This window comes from Leptonychotes weddellii, chromosome 1, assembly GCF_054177405.1.
Source record: "Leptonychotes weddellii isolate Sample4059 chromosome 1, ASM5417740v2, whole genome shotgun sequence".
Classification (NCBI taxonomy): Eukaryota; Metazoa; Chordata; class Mammalia; order Carnivora; family Phocidae; genus Leptonychotes; species Leptonychotes weddellii.
This window is the reverse complement of record NC_138369.1, coordinates 106858409-106878330: the sequence shown is the minus strand read 5'-3', so window position 1 is coordinate 106878330 and position 19922 is coordinate 106858409.

Below are 19922 nucleotides of genomic sequence, written 5' to 3'. Positions count from 1 at the left end.
ACTTTATGTGATGCTGGAGACAAATCAGGAGGAAAGAGAGGAAGAGAGGGAGATGTACAGAATCCCTCCAGAGCAAGAATTGCCTAGATGCTGACCACTCCTCTTCCTCACACATGTCACCTGAGGGAAATGCCATGGAGATTTGTCACCAAAAGCAGATGAGACTATCTTATTTTGGCATCCCCGTGAGCAGGCCTCAAGACAAGGGCTTGAGTGCAGGTACTGATCCCAAGAAGCCCACGTGAAGGAGTGGGAAAGTGGAATCAGGAAGGGGAAAGCCAGTAAAGGGCGAGTTAATGTGTAGGTTACTACTGTGGGCAACTGGGGCTCAGCCCTGCTGGGGACCTTCTAAGAAACCTCATGGAACACACCTCAGAATTGTCCCACTGAAAGACTAAGAGTTGGGTAAATAGCCATTTGGGTTATGCCTGAGCTAGATGCAATGAACCCCTGGGGTGCAGAGGGAAGCCTTCAGATTGACAAGCTGAGAGGTACAGGTGCTTGAGATGGGAAAGGCCCCCCATGGTTGTAGGTGAACTCGGAAGGGGGCCCAAGGGATACGGAATAGGGCAGCAACAGTGTCTAGTGCTGTCGAGGCGATGTGGTTACCTTCTAATGTCATTCCATTAGATAACTGGCACAAATGCCTTTCTTCTGGAGTACCAGGCTCACCAGGCATAGGCATATTTCTACAAGGTTCTGTAGGGTCCATTGTCTGCAACAACACAGCAGGATTTTTTTTCACTGTTAGTCACACGTTTATTGAAGTAAGCAGTGAACTCAAGGCTATCAGGTTAATGGAGAAGAAGAAATGAGGCATCAGAGACAAGTCTCATCTAATTTAAATCTAATTTAATGCCCTCCTTGGTAACATAACTGTTCTGGATTCTACGGTTCTTGGCTTTCTTTCTTTTTGCAATGCCAACCAAGGAGATTGATTGTGATCTATAAAATTTTGTTACACATCTGATAGAGTGGTTTATTATTTTTTAATCAATCCTCCAAGTTCTTACCTAAAATGTAAGCTATTTGCAATGTCTAGAGAAGTATCCCCATGCCATGGAGGTCCCCAGGAAGGAGGAGTCACTGACATCTGCCACACCCAAATGTTCTCTGCTCCATTTGGAGCTAGTTTCTTTTCATCCTCACACAGGGGAGCAAGTGCTTTTTTACTTACCACCATCATATTTCTTGGGGCCCAAATTTTCTTTTATAAATATCACTGTCTGATGTTATAGACTGAATTTTTATGCCTCCCCTTCCTATGTTGAAACCTTATCTCCAATATGATGGTATTAAGAGGTGACTCTTTAGGGGGTGATTAGATCATGAGGGTAGACCCCTTATGAATAGGATTAGTGCCTTAGAAAAGAGACACCAGAGAGCTCCCTAGCCCCTTCTGCCATGTGAAGGTACAGCAAGAGAGTGGGCATTAGTGAACCAAGAGGTGGGTTGTCACTGGACGCTGAACCTGCTGGTGTCTTCACCTTGGATTCCCCTGCATCCAGAATTGTAAGAAATAAATTTCTGCATTTAAAAGCCACCCAGACTATGGTATTGGTATTCTGTTATAGCAGCCTGAATGGACCAAGTTATCTTTTTGAGGCTATGTTGTTGTATTTTGAATGTCCCAAATTTTATATATTATATACAGGTATTTTATTTTATAAATATATTTATTATATATTATATATATTTTTATGTATATACATTTTATATATATTTTTTGATAGACTTTATTTTTAGAGCAGTTTTAGGTTCACAGCAAAATTGAATAGACAGAACAGGGAATTCCCATTTGTCTCCCCCTGCCCCACATGCATAGCCTTCCTCACTAGGAACAGCCTACACCAGAGTGGTACATCTGGGAAAGTGGTATCATCAGCGAACCCACACTGACACATCACTATCTCCCAAAGTGCACAGTGTACCTTACTTAGTGCTCACTCTTAGTGTTGTACATTCTATGGGTTTTGACAAATGTAAAATGACATACATCTGCCATTATTGTGTTATACAGAATAGTTTCACTGTCTTAAATCAAATTATATTTCAAAGTCAGGAGACTTCCAAGGAAATATTTGGGGGTTGACCAGATCTTTCCCTTCATCAGCAAGGTACATGTTTGAGCTCCAAATCTAGGTTTCTACAAATTTACCATTTGGGGAGTCATGGGATCAACCCATAAGTCTTTTTTTTTTTCCAAGATGACATTTTAAAAACCCATAGGTCTTTAGATGTCACTTTTCACATTTTCAGGGTATCCTCTTCTATTTTAGAAACATCTAGACGACTTGTGAACCAAGGTCACTTTGGCACGGCCGATGAAATGCTCTTGAGAGCACATGCAGATGGGGATATGCACTCTGAATGCAGTGTGTCTGGTAATCCCAAGTGCGTGAGGGCACCGATGCTTAGGTTTGCATTCAGGAAGGATTTCTCTGACCCAGAGCTCTAATCCTGGATGCCCAGCACTTTAGGAGGATGAGGACTCCTTAATCTCTGTCTTCAGACTCTTACCCTTAACAAACCCCTCCAGGCAGCACACAGACGATTTAGCCAGTGCTAATTCTGTCTCAACTGATTAGGGCAGTAGTAGTAAGACATGAACTTCATGAACTAAAGCTCTTGCCAAATCAGCAGATATTTACGAATGCTTGCCTTGTGCCTAGTAGCCAGGTGCCAATTTGATTCTATTTCCGTCTCTCATTGGCTACACTGTGACCATTTATTAAACTCGGTGCAATTTGAGTTTGGCCAAGCCCGAATTTGAGCAATTACCTATTGAATATTTGTTGCATGTAAGAATGCTTGAATTCTGGGATTTTATTCATTGAAATAAATGAATGTTTAAATAACTTCTGTATTTGATAAGTTTTTACATTCAAAGGGTGGATTAGTAGAATTAAATGTTTCTACAATTCTGAAAAAAATAAATTCTTAAAACTAGCGGGAGATATTTACAGAGTTCTTTTGTTTAAGGTGTAAAACAATCCTTAGTAGCTTCACACATTCACTATTCTAGTTGTCCTATATTAATGTGGGTTCTGAAAAGCATTTTAATACTAAAGCATAATTCACACTTCTTTTTAAGTATATTTTCAGGGTTTTTTTTTAAAGATTTTATTTATTTATTTGAGAGAGAAAGAGAATGAGAAAGAGAGAGAGAGAGCACATGAGAGGGGGGAGGGTCAGAGGGAGAAGCAGACTCCCTGCTGAGCAGGGAGCCTGATGCGGGACTCCATCCCGGGACTCCAGGATCACAATCCAAGCCAAAGGCAGTTGCCCAACCAACTGAGCCACCCAGGCGCCCTATTTTCAGTTTTTAAAAATAATAAATGATCCTATTTTTTAAAAATAGGAAGGCCAAGGAGCTATCCAAAAGTATTTCATTATCAGTACCCGTATCAGAAAAATTCACTGTGAGAAGAGCAGTCATGCTAATTGCTCACAGTTACAGTTAGAAGTGTGAACAGTCTATTTTCATATCCAATAAGAAAAAAGTTTTAAAAAATAATTACATAAAATCTTGTGTAAAATGTAAATAATTGTACTGATATTCAAAGTACATTTGTTAATTGAAATAAACCTTAACGTAAGACTCAATGAATAAATTGGCATAAAATATTTGACTGTTTCTAATTGTAGATACACGTAATTTCCTGAGATTACAAGGGTCTAAAATTATTCAAGCCCTTATTTCAAGTGAAAGAAATACTTATATTTAAAGTATCTTTACCCCAAATGTGCATCATGGCCATTTATAACAGGACAAATGACATTGCTCCTTAAAATCTGAGTGGCTGATGTCACCTTAGGCCCCATCCCACCTCTTCCGCAAGGTCTCTGCCCTTTCCTGAGGATTTCATCCTCGTGGGCGCTCTGGCTCTGAGTCTGTGCTCTTGTGGGATTCCCAGTCTACCCCATGGCCCACATCCTATAGCTCTTCCTTCCTCACAGCTCTACGCTGTCTCCGAATGCCATCCATTTCCCTCAATATCCACATAAAACCACCCACACAAGCCAACATGTGTATAGTCAACTTACCTAGATGTTGGCCAGTTGGAGGTTGGGGGGAGCAGAGAGTGTTGTGTCAAAATCAGTTTAAAACTGGACATTAAATTTCTCCACCATAAAACATTCTTTTGAGGACTTTTGACATTTCAGGCCCAGGCTTCTCATTCTTTTTCTTGGCCTTCTCTCAGCCAGTCCCCCAACAATGCCAAAATTCCTCCTGTTTCGTTTTGCAGAGGACCTCTACACCTTCCTCCTGATTCTGCTCTGAGCCTCTCCTGGATGCCTTTGATTCTGGGTCTCTGCATATTCCCTCCCCTCCCCATCCTTGCCAAGGATAGCGAAGAGACTTAGAGACTTCTTTTCTACTGGTTTGAATTATGCCACGAACATCCCACTTTAGAAGGCAGCTAGATGTAATTTTTGTTTTAAATAACAAGTCTTGCTCTGTTATACCAGCACCATATAAATGAAATGAGTTCTCCCTGCAGTGGTAAGCAGTACTGCCAACAAAGGCAGTTAATACCGAGGCACTGGGCAGCGGCCCTAAAATATATCTCACTTTTACAAAAGGCGCTACAGATTTAGCACTTGGCTAAACGCACCGCACCACAACACATACCCTGGAAAGTGTCCCATGAAGACTGATGATGTGTGTGCTTCCCTCACCTCTCCTTTCTTTTCACTCTGGAAGCTCATTGTCATTTCAGCCCTGCATGCCTCCTTGAAATGTAAAGTGCTAGGCACGTTTGCAAGTGTCTAATGAAAAAGACTAAACCTCTGTCATCGTTAAATAAATGGAAATGATGTAATAGCTTTACTACTTCGATATAATTTATGTGTCACTATAGGTTGAATAAATCATGTTCACTTTCTCCAAGAGATTGTGAGGCAAAACGCATTATATATAAATTTGTATGAGAACCAAAGTGAAATCTAGCAGCACCCTTATAACCGAACTGAATTTTAGATATTTTAGGTAGATTGTTGTAAAGAATGAGTGAAGAAATATTAACATAGTGTTTTTCATGATTATCATTGATTGTTCCTCAATTTTTTTTTCTACAGGTTTCTACCCTGACATTTCGTAGTCCATACATCATGACAATTTTTGGAATATAGTTATCTGCAGTAATGAAAGGCCATTAAAATAATAAAGCATTGTAAATGTATGGCAGCAACACAAAGAAGCAGGTACTTAATCGATTTGAAGATGAGAAAACACTTAATAAATTTACATACAACTTTGAGCTGACTTTATTTTAAATAAACTTCCTTTTACTTTTACTTAAAAAAAAAAACCTCAGGCATGATAGTATTTATTTATTTGGCATGAGCAGTGTATCATTAGTAACTCTTCAGTAAGTTTAGCCAAATAAGAATTTATTAGCTAACATATTGTTAGCAATAAAGGAGCCAACAAAATTTATAGATAAACCTAAGAATTTCTTTATAAAATTTATTTTTCTGAAGTCTAATTTGTTTTGTTTTTATAATGTACCCAGTGATTTTGGCAGGAATGCTGTGATGGTATTTATACAAGATTATTTCCTTACTTCTCCGCCGGGCATTGGATGAGCATATATTTGCATTCTTTTTAAGATAAAAGTGTCCCTTTATTTTATATGTGCATTTTACTAAAAGCAACTAGCCTGAGTTTCGACTAATTAAAGTGTAGCTGTATTATACTTACATTCTCTGTGAAGTCTTCCTAGTTTTGACATTGCTCATGCAAGAACCATCCAAAGACTTCACTTGCAGAAGCGATTCTGGCTGCAGATTTAAAAGCACATCTGACAACTGTTTCAGAAACTGTCTTAATTAATTCACCTTGCCTTAAATACGAACTCAACTAAGTTGATTAGTCCTATTTCATGACAGAAACGTTGCCCTCCGATATCCTCTAAAGATAGGGGGAAAGACGCTAAGCCCCAGGAAAGTGCACTGCAGTGTACATAAACCTGTCTCAGAGTTTAGTCTTTAGTTTAATCCTTCCTTAGCCTCTAAGATGCTTTGTGGGCATTCATTTAATGCCCCTCCTCAATTTGACACAAAAGGAAAATACTAGGAGAATAAGTAATAAGTTTTCTTTGATGGCAATATGACCTATTTCATACTTCCAACAGGTTTTGAGTGGGAAAATTCCTTCACAAGTAAGGAAAAAAAACCAAGTTATTTTTCACAGAGCTGCAAAATTAAACAGAAGAGGCAATCTATTTAAGGAAGAAGCTTCTAGGAAGTACAACTGTACTTTCTGATAGACAAGAAGAAAGCCCTTCACAGTCTGTGTGAGAGCTGCGATCTATATAAAAGAGAAAATATGGAATTTTGAAAATGTGATCTGTTTTATTTACTAGTGAAACATTTGTAGCTTTGAAAAAGAACATTAATAATTTTTATTCCTAATAATTTGCTAGTGGAAAGTACAAAATAAGAATCCAAGACAAAAATTAGAATTATGTTACAAGTAGTGCTTTAGGTTTCCTGTTTGAAGATAACTTGCTTCTTTGTTGACACACATTTTTTTCTTTAAGATTTTCTTTATTTATTTGAGAGAGAGAGAGCACACAAAAGTGGGGGGAGGAACAGAGGGCGACTGACAATCAGACTCCCCACTGAGCAGGGAGATGGACTCAGGGCTCAATCCCAGGACCCCGAGATCATGGCCTGAGCCGAAGTCAGACGTTTCACCGACTGAGGCAGCCAGGCGCCCCAGTTGACACACATTTTTATCATTGGCTATTGAGGTCACTAAAAAAAATACCGTATGGGATGCACTGATTTCACTCTGGGGTTCTTTCTCCTGAAACGGCAGTCAACAGCAGGGATTTACATCTTTTTTTTTTTTTTTTAAAGATTTTATTTATTTATTTGACAGAGAGAGAGATAGCGAGAGCAGGAACACAAGCAAGGGGAGTGGGAGAGGGAGAAGCAGGCTTCCCGCCGAGCAGGGAGCCCGATGCGGGACTCTATCCCAGGACCCTGGGATCATGACCTGAGCCGAAGGCAGATGCTTAACTAGACTGAGCCGCCCAGGCGCCCAGGGATTTACATCATTAACAGACCCTGTCACGTCTCAGGCCCGCCATTTGTGAGCTTGATGACCTGCCTAAGTCATTGAACTTCTCTGAGTCTCAGTTTCCTCATCTCAGCAGAGTCTCATAGAGTTTCTCTGAGACATGAAGGCAACAATGTAGACAAAGTATTTGGTAGTTCCCACTAGGTGCTAATTATTATGTTAGATAATGACATTATAATGGAGTCCTCTGTTGAAAAGCCCTGGGAGAAATTTTTCTCAGCCTACAGTGCTAGGAATAATTGGGCTTTTCCCTGAGAAATCCAGCCAAAACAAAATCTCAAGGATCATGTATCTTGTGCATGTCTTTCTTTACATTGGCTACTAGGAAGCTCAGAGCCAAATTTGTGGGTCCTGCCTTTAGGCATGCATTTTAAAACTAGAAAATATCCATGGCTTTATCTTATTTTTCCTAATGTGGTTTTCCTTTTGCCTTGATTTCTTTACTCAACTGTCTCTCTCTTTGTATCATATGTGTATATTAAAGACTATGCTAATAAATAATAAATGCATATAGATTTTCATTTGAGGCCTGATAGTCCTCAAATTAGAAGAGCCTGTGTCTGCAAGGCTTGTCAATACCCTGCTAAACAAGAACCTATAAATGCACTGCTTTCGTGCAAGCAACATCCTAAAGGGGAATTCAGTTCCTGGCCAGCCCATAAACACCCATCTAACAGTGTAACAGCAGTCCTCATTCCAAGATAGAGCTACCATATTTAGTCCTGTTCTCTGGAAATGTGATCAGAGTCCCGGTCGGGTTCATGAATGACACGGCTTCTCCTGGCTTGGCCCTGGATGCATGTCTCTGCCCCACGAGCAGCTGTTACTCCTTTCACTCTTCAACACCAGCTCCTGCTATATGAAGGAAGGAAGGTGAGGAGCTCTGACAGGTGGAATGGGGGGGATGAGGAGAAACAGTGGCTTCTGGAGAGTCTGGAGGCTCCAACTGGAAGTGGGAGAGAAGAGGCAGAAGCTTCTGGTATCCAGTCAGCACACATGGGTCTGATTGTGCCAATTGTTAAAAAAAAGACTAAAATCTCCTGCTCTGGTTAGAAAAGAGTGAGTGCCCCGAGCCCCCAAGTATTCCTCCATCATGTTGTTCCAGGATTTCCCCCCAGACACCCCCACCCCACGGTACAGCATCTAAAGAGAAGGCTCCTAACAGGCAGAGGGCTGTAGGTCGCTGCTCCAGCACCCTGGCCAAAATCCAGTCAGACTGGTCTGTACTGGAGGTGACTGCCTCTGAACGAGAGAGAGAGAGAGAGAGAAGAGAGAGAGAGAGAAAGGTCACAGTGCTGAGAAGGAGTACAAGTAGGAGAAGGAGAGCAATGGCTGCAAAAGAGGGAGAAAGGGAGGACTGGCGGGACCCTGGCGATTTGGGGAGAAGCTAGAAGAAGCTCCACAGGCAGAGAGGAACGGGCGAGGATGAGACCAGCCATGGGCGTGCACATTATTTGTTAGGCAGTCAGGAGTGTTGGAAGTTTGCACCCTACACTCAGTATGAAGAAAAGCCTCTTTATTTTCTTGCAGTTGGTCTAGTCTCCTTCAAAAGTCCTATTCTCTAGGTAAGAGGTGATAAACTACATTTAGTCCAATCTGGTAAATTCAAACGTACCCAACAATGCAAAGAGACCATGTCTCTTGGGTAATTCAGTTTCTTCCGAGATTAAATTGTCTCCTTTGGATCTTTTCTCCGTCTCCCTTTCTTCCTTAAGATGCTGCATGAGTTGGGCATGGGCAACATACAGTGTCCTCGTGGGGGAAGGGGTGAGTTGAGGGACCATATGCTGCCCTCTGGCTCTCGGGTGCTGCTTCAGGCTGGAGGCTCTGCTGGCTTCCCATGGGGACATCATGGCCTGGTCTGCTCGCCAAGAGGCCCTACCTGCTGACTCAGCGTCTGACACAGCAAAGCCTCTGAGGTTTGGCTGTTCATCCTCCGGCTGAGATGGTCCTCCCTGCAGCTCCTAACCACAGAGTCATCTTTGCTCTGAGACTGGGGACCCACTCTAGCAAGCTTCCCAGACAGAGCCTCTTCTACTTTCATATCATCTGAGGGGATGCAGGCACTTCTAGATCCCTCCTTCCACACCACTCAGGGTCACTCAGGAAAGCTAGCTCAGGTCCCTGGTATCAAAGCATAGACCACCTTCTTCCTTACTTGCTGGGACTTCCCTGATGTGCACCTATGAGCAGGGACCGCAGTCCTCACTCTTGATATGCTCACCAAAGGGGATGATCTGGAATTGGGCTATCCATCTTCTCTCTACAAACTCTAGTTTTAAGGACAAATGTCTCAATTAAGCAGATGAAAAAAGGAAGTTGGGGACTCAAAACCAGCGCCCTCCCACCCTGACCCCCACCCCATGCACGGCTCTGATGATGCAAGTTCTCCCCCTCCCCCTCCCTGTGGCCCTAAGCCTCATGGCTCTGCCTCTGGGCCATCTTGCTGCCTTTATATTATCACATCTTTGTATTTTCTCCATCTATTTTTTAAAAAAATAAAGTTCGCTTTCAAACTTGGTTTATTACTAAAGTTCTTACTGACTTACCATCAGTGACTTCTCTAAATGTGGAAAGGATACACTGAAATATAAAGATGGCCTTAGAACTATTTTATATCATTTGTTTTGATACTGAGACACTTCTGATCCACCATGCACTTGAAATTATTTTCTCCTGTAGGGTTGAGAGCTCTTTTCCTGGAAGATAAGCATGTAAGTATAGAGATGGAATGTAATAGTATTTGTTCTAAAGACATGTTTTCTATGTAAACAAAAGACTTCCAAAGAAAGAATAGGAAATATTCCTTCTTCCTCTGTATTTCCCTTTCCTTGCCCAGAATGTAGATGGTGATTATTTCACGATCTAAGGAAATTGTGAAAAATTGAGATCTCTAGCTTAATGAGATTTTGATTCATTTATTAAAAATATGGTAGCATTAAATAATTTCTTCTGAAATTGTTATATGCTAATTTTTAATGCTTCACAATTTAATTGCTTAACAATTAACAGAAGACTATTTGGTATAAGCCTTGTATGAATGAAAGTATTTGCTTATGTAAATAACTGAGCTGGAAATAGCAAATGTACTTTACATCCATTTGCATATATTCAAGGCTACGAAATATGGTACTGTTACAATGGCAATTCCATTGAATCAGTGAACTCTGGTTTATTTCTTACTCATGCGTATTTTACAAGTGGACAACAATTTGGAAATGGTAAGACAAGAAAGATAATGAACAGAGGTTTTCATTTCTCTAGATGCTAGTTTTACTTGCCGTTTTCCTTCATGTTATCAATTTTTAAAAGCTCACTTTCCTTAATATCCCCATTCAAAAATAACTACTAAGATTTAGAAAGCCATGAACCCTGAAAATAAAAATAATATTTAAAAATTATTTTCTGCATAGCAATGTGCTTTTAAAACATCACTTGATCTTAAATAACGCTTTTTTTTTTTTTTTTAAATGGGGGGCTGAGGGAAAGGGAGAGAGAGAGAATCATCTTAACAACTCTTCTAGGAAATTTGGATCTAGACTACTTGGCCTTGTCACAAAACTTCTGGGATTGAACACATTTTTGTTATGTGGGTATTAGTTATAATGGAATTTGATTCCAAAAATTTATTAGCATTTCTTTAAATAATAAAACTCTTCCCCACAAAGGATGATCATGGAAAATGGGAACTACAGTTGCCGTGCTCTTGAAGCTCTATAAAATATTGAGCTCTTTTGCTGAGTGTCATTATGATTCATGAGTAACATATTTTTACTGCCATTAGAACACTTGCAAAATTAAGCTAGAATTACCTCAGTTGACTGCTATTAGCCAAAGCACCAGCATTCGGTGCCAAGAATAAATCCTTGTAATGAGAGACTTCAACAGTTGTACAAAACAGGCTTTTTAAGATTGGTTTCTGGAAACTAAATATTACTTGCTGTGACAAACGGCCTATCATTAACAGATATTTAGCCCCGACTAGTTAAATGGACTTAACAATATAAAAATGTTTACAGAAGTCGCATAATAATACCAATGATACATTTTTTTCTTTTTTAAAGATTTTATTTATTTATATGAGAGAGAGAGTGCACGTGAGCATGAGTGTGCGCGGGTGAGTGGGGGCAGGGGCAAAGGGAGAGACTCTCAAGCAGAATGAGCTGAACACCGGAGCCTGACTCAGAGCTCCATCTCACCACCTCGAGATCATGACCCTGAGATCATGACCTGAACTGTAGTCAAGAGTCAGATGCTTAACCAACTGAGCCACCCAGATACCCCTATTTTTTCTTTACTTACAGTCTTCTTTTTGGTAAGGCACCACTGTTGTTTTATAAAGATTACCGCATTCATACCAAAAATGCTTAGGTTTTTTTTTTTGAAAGCAGTAAGAGCATTTGATCAAATCCTCAAAAGGTACAACAATGCAATAACTGCATTTCACATGCAGTGCATCATTGATGAAATCAGAAGTGACCCCAGGTTCCCTCACTCCTCCAGCTTAGTGCTCGGACTCCTAGAATGAACAACATCCTGTTGCGAAGCAATCTTGGATGTCTCTATTTTATATCTAAATAATGAATCACTCTTATGAGTGCCACATGGCATGAAATATCTTTTTTTTTAAATTGTGGTAAAATACACTTAACGTAAAGTTTATCATCTTAACCATTTTTAAGCACAGTTTAGCAGCAAGTTCATTCACATTGTTGTATGACCAATCCCCAGAACTCTTTTCATCTTGCAAAACTGAAACTCTGTTCCCATTAAAAAAAAAGCTCCCCTTCCCCGTCTCCTCCCCCTCCCCCCAACTCTCAGCAACCACCATTCTACTTTCTGTTTCTGTGATTTTTACTATTCTGGGTACCACATGTAAGTGGATTCGGTACAGTATTTGTTCTTTTGTGACTGGCTTATTTCACTTAGCATCATGTCCTCAAGTTTAATTTCCTCCCTTTTTAAGGCTGAGTAAAATTCCATTGTATGTATATACCACCTTTTAAAAACTCATTCATCCATTAATGGACTTTTGGGTTGCTTCTACCCCTTGGCTACTATGAATAATGTTACTATGAAAATGGGTGTGCAAGTATCTCTTTAAGACCCTGTTTTCAATTCTTTTGAGTATATACCCAGAAGTGAAATTTCTGGATCATATGGTAATTCTATTTTTAACTTTTTGAGGAACTACTCTATAGTTTTCCACAGCAGCTGCACTACTAGATTCCTGCCAGCAAGGCACAAGGATTCCAATTTCTCCACATCTATGCCAACACTTGCTAATTCTGTCTTGTGTATGGAGAGGTGTGTGTGTTTTATAATAGTGATCGTACTGGGTGTGAAGTGGGATCTGATTGTAGTTCTGATTTGCATTTCCCTTGCGATTAGTGATGTTGAACGTATTTTCACGTGCTTGTTGGCCATTTGTTTGTCTTCTTTAGAGGAATGTCTGTTCAAGTCCCCTGCCCATCTTTTAATTGAGTTGCTTGTGTTTGCTTGTTGTTGTTGTCTAGTTGTTGGAGTTCTTTACATATTCTGGGTCTTAGCCCCATACCAGATATATGACTTTCTCCTGTTACTGCATGGTATCACTTAGATGTAGAATTGAAAAAGAAGAAAGAGAAAAAAAAGGTCAAACTCATAGACACAGAAAGTAGAAAAGTGGTTGCCAGGGACTGGGAGGTGAAAGAAATAGGGAAAATTTGGTAAAAGGGTACAAGCTTTCAGTTAGGATGAATAAGATCTGAATATCAAATGTAAAACATGGTAAATATGATTAATAATACTGTATTGTATAGTCTGGATTTGCTAAGAGCATAGAACTTAAATGCTCTCACCACCACCCCCCAAAAAAGTAAATATGTGGGATAATGGATAGGTTAATTAACTTGATAGGGAGAATACTTTCACAACATGTATGTATATCAAATCATCACATTGTACATTTAAATATCTTATAATTTTGTCAATTACACCTCTATAAAGCTGAAAAAATTTATAAATATTGAAAGAATAGTTCCTCAATTTTTTGTGCTATTCTCTAAGTAATGGCTTCTCAGAGACATGACACTTAACATTTCCATCTGGATTATTAACATTTTCTCTATCACCCTCTTAAGTCTACGATCAACAAAACAATATATCAAACTTTGATTCATAGCATTCTGTGATTTCTGTGGCATCCATACTCCCACCATGGCAGATCTCAAGCCACCACCGTCCCTGAAGAGATGCACAGCAGTGCATTGTTATGCGTTGTTTCCATCATTCTGATAAATAGATGTAAATCATCTCAAAAACATAGAAAATAGTAAAATGTGGTAAAATAATTAGGAAGAAATAAGTTTTGAGTATGTATTATGTTTATTTTTAAGATAATGGATTCAGTTGTGAGTCTGTATGATTCAATTTTTAATAATGGATATGTTTAACAACCAACATGCAAAATCCCTAAGAATTTTTTTTTAGAGATTTTATTTATAGATAGAGAGAGAGCACAAGTAGGCAGAGTGGCAGGCAGAGGGAGAGGGAGAAGCAGGCTCTCCGCTGAGCAGGGAGCCGGACGTGGGGCTCGATCCCAGGACCCCAGGATCATGACCTGAGCCGAAGGCAGCCGCTTAACCGACTGAGCCACCCAGGCGCCCCCAAAATCCCTAAGAGTTTTATAATCAGCTCTTGTGAGTTGCTGTAAGCTGGCCCAGCACAATGCTGCTTAGACCACTTCTGCCCTCAAACGTCCGCACTCCTTCCACCCCCAACATTCTGCTTGGGTTTCTAAAATAGTGTATAACTTTGGCCTCTCCTTGAAAACTTTTAAATAAGTCTCCACTAATTGCTTTTCAAAGTCCTTCGAAATCCGGCCCCTGCACCCTGCTTGACTCTGGGCCCTGTTTCCTCCCCATTTCTCTGGAAAGCCTTCCTCCTTTCTCACCCAAGTTCAACCCTTCCTTCAGGGTCCAGCTCCAATTCCATAGGCTGTACAAAACCTTCCCTGGGTGCCTCAGTCATTTCTCTTATCACGTTATTGCCCTTACAGTTTCTACCAGAAGATGCACCCTGAATGAACTCGAATTTTCATTGACACTATTTTGTTGTCACATGTTGTTCCTCATTTTCCAGTGATAATGTATTAGATACGGCCAGCATCTCCAATGAGAAGGTCAGGGAAAGACTGGTGTTTCATACGGCTTGAGTACCCTCGCTGGGTATCTTCATGCATTCAGAACTATTTATTGAGCATCTACTATGTATCAGGGGCTGTGCTAGACATCAGGGACACATTTGTAAAAGTCTTTGTAAAGGAAGAAGACATAAGTTTGTCTTTGCCAACCTCAGTGGAAAAGCACACACCAAGCATTAAAAATAATTAAATTAAGTTTGGAGGGTAAAGTATATAAACAGAACCACCAAATTTTAGAACTAGCAGAGATCGTAGACCAGGCATTCTCACTGGAGACAATGATGTCTCCACAGGGACTTTGTGCAACACTGTTGAAGGTTTTTGGTTTTCAGTTGTTTAGAGAACTTACGGGATTTATGGGTATTTCCAGGGATAGGAGACATCCTGCAGTGTGTGGATAGTCCCATTCAACAAAGGACGGCATTACCTCACCTGATTTTTAAGAGTTTCACTGGGAATTCACAAAGATAAATTATAATTAGCAAAGCTCAGAATTAGAACTCTGCATGAAATACAAAGCTTTCTCTTGTGTGGTTTTTGAAATACACAGATTTTTTTTTAATTTAAAGATTTTTTTAAAAAATTTATTTATTTGACACACACAGAGGGAGAGCACAAGCAGGGGGAGTGGCAGGCAGAGGAAGAAGGAGAAGCAGGTTCCCCACTGAGCAGGGAGCCCGATGCGGGACTCTATCCCAGGACCCCGGGATCATGACCTGAGCCAAAGGCAGACGCTTAATGACTGAGCCACCAGGCACCCCACCCTTGGCACTTATTATCCAGCAAACGCACCGCCGCAGCCTCCAGCCTCCTCAGGGCGCATCCCCTTCCCCCCTATGCCTAAACACAGGAGTCCCCGTTTTGCACAAGCAGTGCTTCGTTTTCATTTTTTTGTAGTGTCTCCCTCTTAGATCTCTGGTCAAAACTGCAGCAGAGATTCACACAAAAAATTTGAGAATCAAACGTCCCCAACTTTTAAGTAAACAAAGTCACCCCTGACCAAACGTTTGCACCTCGTACCCCCACCTAGGGCCGCAAACCCAGGTTCTCTGGATTGGACGAAGAAACATGCTTCAGAGCAAAAACGAGCTGCAGCTGGTGACCGTGCTGATTACCCAAGTGGCTTCCCCAAGTTCGACCCACTTAGGAAGTGCCCAGAGGGGACGCTGGGGCGATGAGGGACCAGCCAGCGGAGCCAAAACCAGTCAGGAAGAGAAGTCAACTGCAAATACGAGCAACTGCCGGTATATCAAGTAATTTTCTGGCTGAATTATGAATTCTTTAGGTACAACAAAAAAGTAATTTTTCTCTTTTGTCCATAAGGTTAATGCATCACTTTTTCATGTTGCTAGTTTTTCGACTTTCTGCTCATCTACTGTTGCCCTTCTAAAGACACACTAAGAGAAACAAGGGTGAGATCTTATCTTGTCCGTCTATTATAATGCAGAAATAATATTGCTGCCTCTACCCCTGTCAGAAACCATGGCAACAGCCTTGGTTGAAACCAAAGCCCAGAAACCTGGATGCCGGCAGCTAGAGTTTGCCCCTTCTTACTCTTGAAGAGAAGGCTGCCTGTGTCCCTGCCCTCCATTAGAGAGATGTCCGTTGGGTTCAAGTCCTTCTAGGCATGCCTTTTGGGACACGGTTCCAATTTTGTGGACGTTTCATTTTCTTTGGTGAGATTGATGAGCTAGCCACGTTCTACTGAATTGTCGAAGGCGTAAAGACAGGGAGATTCTGAAATGTGACATTGGAAGATGCATGCACCTCCACCTTACAAAATGCTAAAGAAATTCGGCAGTTTTGCCCTGGCCTCTGGGGGAAATGTGCCAGCATGTTTTTCATAGAGTAACACTGACCTCAGGTGCTGATTTGAGTTGAGAGAGGGAATTCTTTGTCCATAAATGCAGGTGGCTCAGGCTAAATCGGTCACCTCTGTTCCTCCAGCAGAACAGAGCCATGGACTTCATACAGCAATAACGCTGAGAGCTAACATTTATTGAGTCCTTACCTTGTATTAAGTCCTGGGCCATGTGCGTCTCACACACTGTCTCATGCATTCATCACAATGAACCTGTGAGGTGGTACTATTATGACTTTCATTTTATAAACGAGAATGCTAAGGCAAGGACACAGGTGGGTTCGCACTGCTGGTTAGAGGCAGCTGGGATTTGAACCCACGTCTGTCTGGCTTTACAGGCTTCTCACCCTCACCCACTGCCTTAGGTTGGAGTTGAATGGATTGGCGTAGAACACCTTCCCTCCCACTCCCCACCCCTGCTCCCCAAGTCTGTGCCATTGGAGGCTGGGCCTTTTCTTGGTTCTCCTGCTCCTAGTCCTGTCTCCCCAGGCTAGTCATTTTTTCTTCTTGCAGTTGAGGTCTTGGCATGCAATTATTACTATTGTCTGGTGACCTGGAGTATAACTGTCCACTCTCAGAAAACACAAGGGGAGTATACGTTTCTTAAGGTTCTATGCTAATGATGCTTGGCACTCTTTAGCTAAGGGGACATGAGTGCACAGCTGTCATCTTTCTAGCTCTAATTTTGGAAGTACTCTGATTAAGAATGTAGCCTATCAGGTTGGGCGTCTATATGTCCAAAAGGACAAGGCTTTCCTTTGTTAGCTTGCTCTGGGCAGAGACTACAAACAGCAGGAATGATAGTTATATGAAGATGTAATCCTATAGTGAGAGCTAGATGGCCACTGGTTTGCACACTGGCTGTGAGAAATCTGGAATATCATAGCCGGTTACTAGGATTTCTGTTGCATGAGAACCCCTCAGGGTCCTGGAAAAACGGGGAAGTGAATTTTGAGAAGTTATAAACTCCTAGACCATCAAGAAGAGGAATCTCAAAGATGTGATGAAGGCTTCCTTCAATTTAGGGGGATATGGGTACCCTGAAAAGCAGAGCATGTACCATGTTCTGAATGAGAGAAGGAAAACTGGTCCCTAAATAAGGGCTCAAGGTCAATAGGGGAGAAATACTCTATTACCTGCCCACATTTGTCTAGATCTGGGAAATCTTTCCCAAGTTCCTCCAAAAGGAGCAGGCTACCTTTCAAAGAAAGCTCAAAGAATAGAATAACCAGTGTAAGGCCAGGCCACAGGAAGTTAATCCAAAAAAGGTTTGCTGGTAGAGAAGAAACTCTTCTTTAGTGTTAAGGATCATTGCAGTGAAAGAAGAGGGAGCAGAGAAGAATATTCCAGTGACAGGGAAGTAACAGCCACAAACCCAGGTCACCAAGAGCCAGAACAGGCAACATTAAATGCAGCCATGTCGAGAAAGCTTCAGAAGCAAGACCAGGAAGACTACTGTGGAGCCAATAGGGAAAGGAAGAGAGCTCGAGACCTTGTCACCCAGTGACTTCCTTGGAAAACTCAGTCTAAGATAGTGTAATTGTCCCTGAGGACAGGGAGGCCTGGGAAGATAGGGGATACCCAATATTATGGGTTGAATTGTGCCCCTCCAGAATTTATGTGTTGAAGTCCTAACCCCTCCCTCGCCCCCCCCCCAGTACCTCAGAATGTGACCTGATATGGAGATATGGTTTTACAGAAGTCATTGCCCAAATTAAAGTGAGGTCATTAGAATGGGCTCTAATCTAATGACTGGTGGTATCCTTATAAGAAGCGAACTTTGGACATAGACATTCAGGGAGAATTGCTTGTGAACATGAAGGCAGAAACCAGAATGATGCTTCTACAAGCCAGGGTATTATAAAGAGTGTGAGCAAATCATCTCAAGCTAGGTGAAAGGCATGGAACTAACTTTTTCTTACGGTCCTCAGAAGGCACCAGCCCTGCCAACACCTGGGGGCTAGAAGTCCGAAGACCTTGGACTTCTAGCCTCCAAACTGAGACTAAAAATTTGTGTTGCTTAAGCCACCCAGTTGTGAGGCTTTGTTAGAGTAGCCCATGCATTAACATACCCAGTAAAGCCCTCAGAGCACCAGTAACGGAACATTTTAGTTCTAATAGCAGGGAACCAAAGGGACGGCAGGTCCCACTATCACGATAAAGTTATGCCCCTTAAATTGTGTTCTCCATTCAGGCCATGTTCTGGTGAATCACTAGAATGACCTCTCTCCTGTGGCCTAAGTGTAAATCCTATGAAACACTCGAAGCACAAATTTTCATTCAAAGACCGCTTACAGGCAACCACTATATGCCCGATGACCTTGCAGATTTTAAAACATGACAAATGAAATGAGGTTAAATACTCAGTCATCTCCTTTTGAAAATATTTTAATAAACAGATTTATTGAAATCCATCTCCAACATTGCTGTCCTGGCCAGCTCTCCAGAGGGAAGTTGGGGTGGGGAGGAGAACTGACATAGCAATCAGGGCATGCAACAGGGTGTCCTTTGTTTCAACGATGCTTTATGGTTCCTGTATGGAATGTTTTCTTGAAAGCACTAAATGCTGCAGGATTTCCCTTTCCAGAGTGGAAATCCTGTATGGAACAATCATCAGGATAATCGTGGACTCTTTTGCTCGGCTTTCCCTTAGAGGCGAGATTGGAGCAGAGATTCATTGGTCCACTTCATCTAGTTTTGTTGGATTCCACTAGAGCATTTGAAATTCTTGTTTCTGAGGAATATTTTCTCTTCTCTGGTGTGTGGTTTAGGAATATAGAGGAGGATGGTGGTTGGACATAGCCTTAAAAAAAAAAACAACAACTTCTCATTGTGGATAATTTCAAACATACTCTAAAGGAGACAGACTAGAACAATAAACCTGAATGTACCAGTAATGTAGCTCCAACAATGACAAACTCTTGCCTGTTCTTGTTTCATTCATGCCTTCTGCTTCTCCTTCCCCACACTGGCTTATACTGAAACAGAGGCCAGCAATGATATCATTTCATCCATAAATATTGCAGTATACATCTCTAAGAGAGAAAGATCCTTAAAACCATTATCATGACACCATGACCACAACTCAAACATCCACAATTCTAAACATCGTTTATTGTCTAGTCAAGGTTCAAGTTGCCTTGATGGTCTCATAGTTTTTAAAAAGTTGGTTTCTTTGAGAATCAAAAAAATGCCCATGTGGTTTATGTGCATTTGTTGATGTGCACTGAGTTTCTTTGAAGCTATAGGTTCTCCTCTCTCTTCTTTTTCCTTGGAATGTATTTAAGAAAACAGGTTATTTTTTTCTGTCAGGTCTCTGGTTTTGGTTATTGCATTCCCCTGGGGTTGTTACCATGTTCCCCAGGCCTTCATATTTCTCAAATATTAGATTTAGATGCTCGATCTGATTCAGGTTTGATATTTTGGCAAGGTCACTTTATATAAAGATGGTGTTGAATCTTCCATCAGGAGGCACATCCTGTTCAGTTCTCCCCTGCGATGTTAGTGTCTGCTGATAGCCAAAACCTAGATCTTATTTCTTTTGAGATTTGCCAAATGATGGTATTCTAATTCTATTATTTCTTGAGCGTGAGGGTACAGCTCACACAGGAAAGACAGGTTCAATGCTTGATTGATTTTAGAATAATTGTTTTACTAATATCCTTCAAAGGTGACCAGTGAGTTTACTTTAAAAAATTCATTATTGGGGGGGCGCCTGGGTGGCTCAGTTGGTTAAGCGACTGCCTTCGGCTCAGATCATGATCCTGGAGTCCCTGGATCGAGTC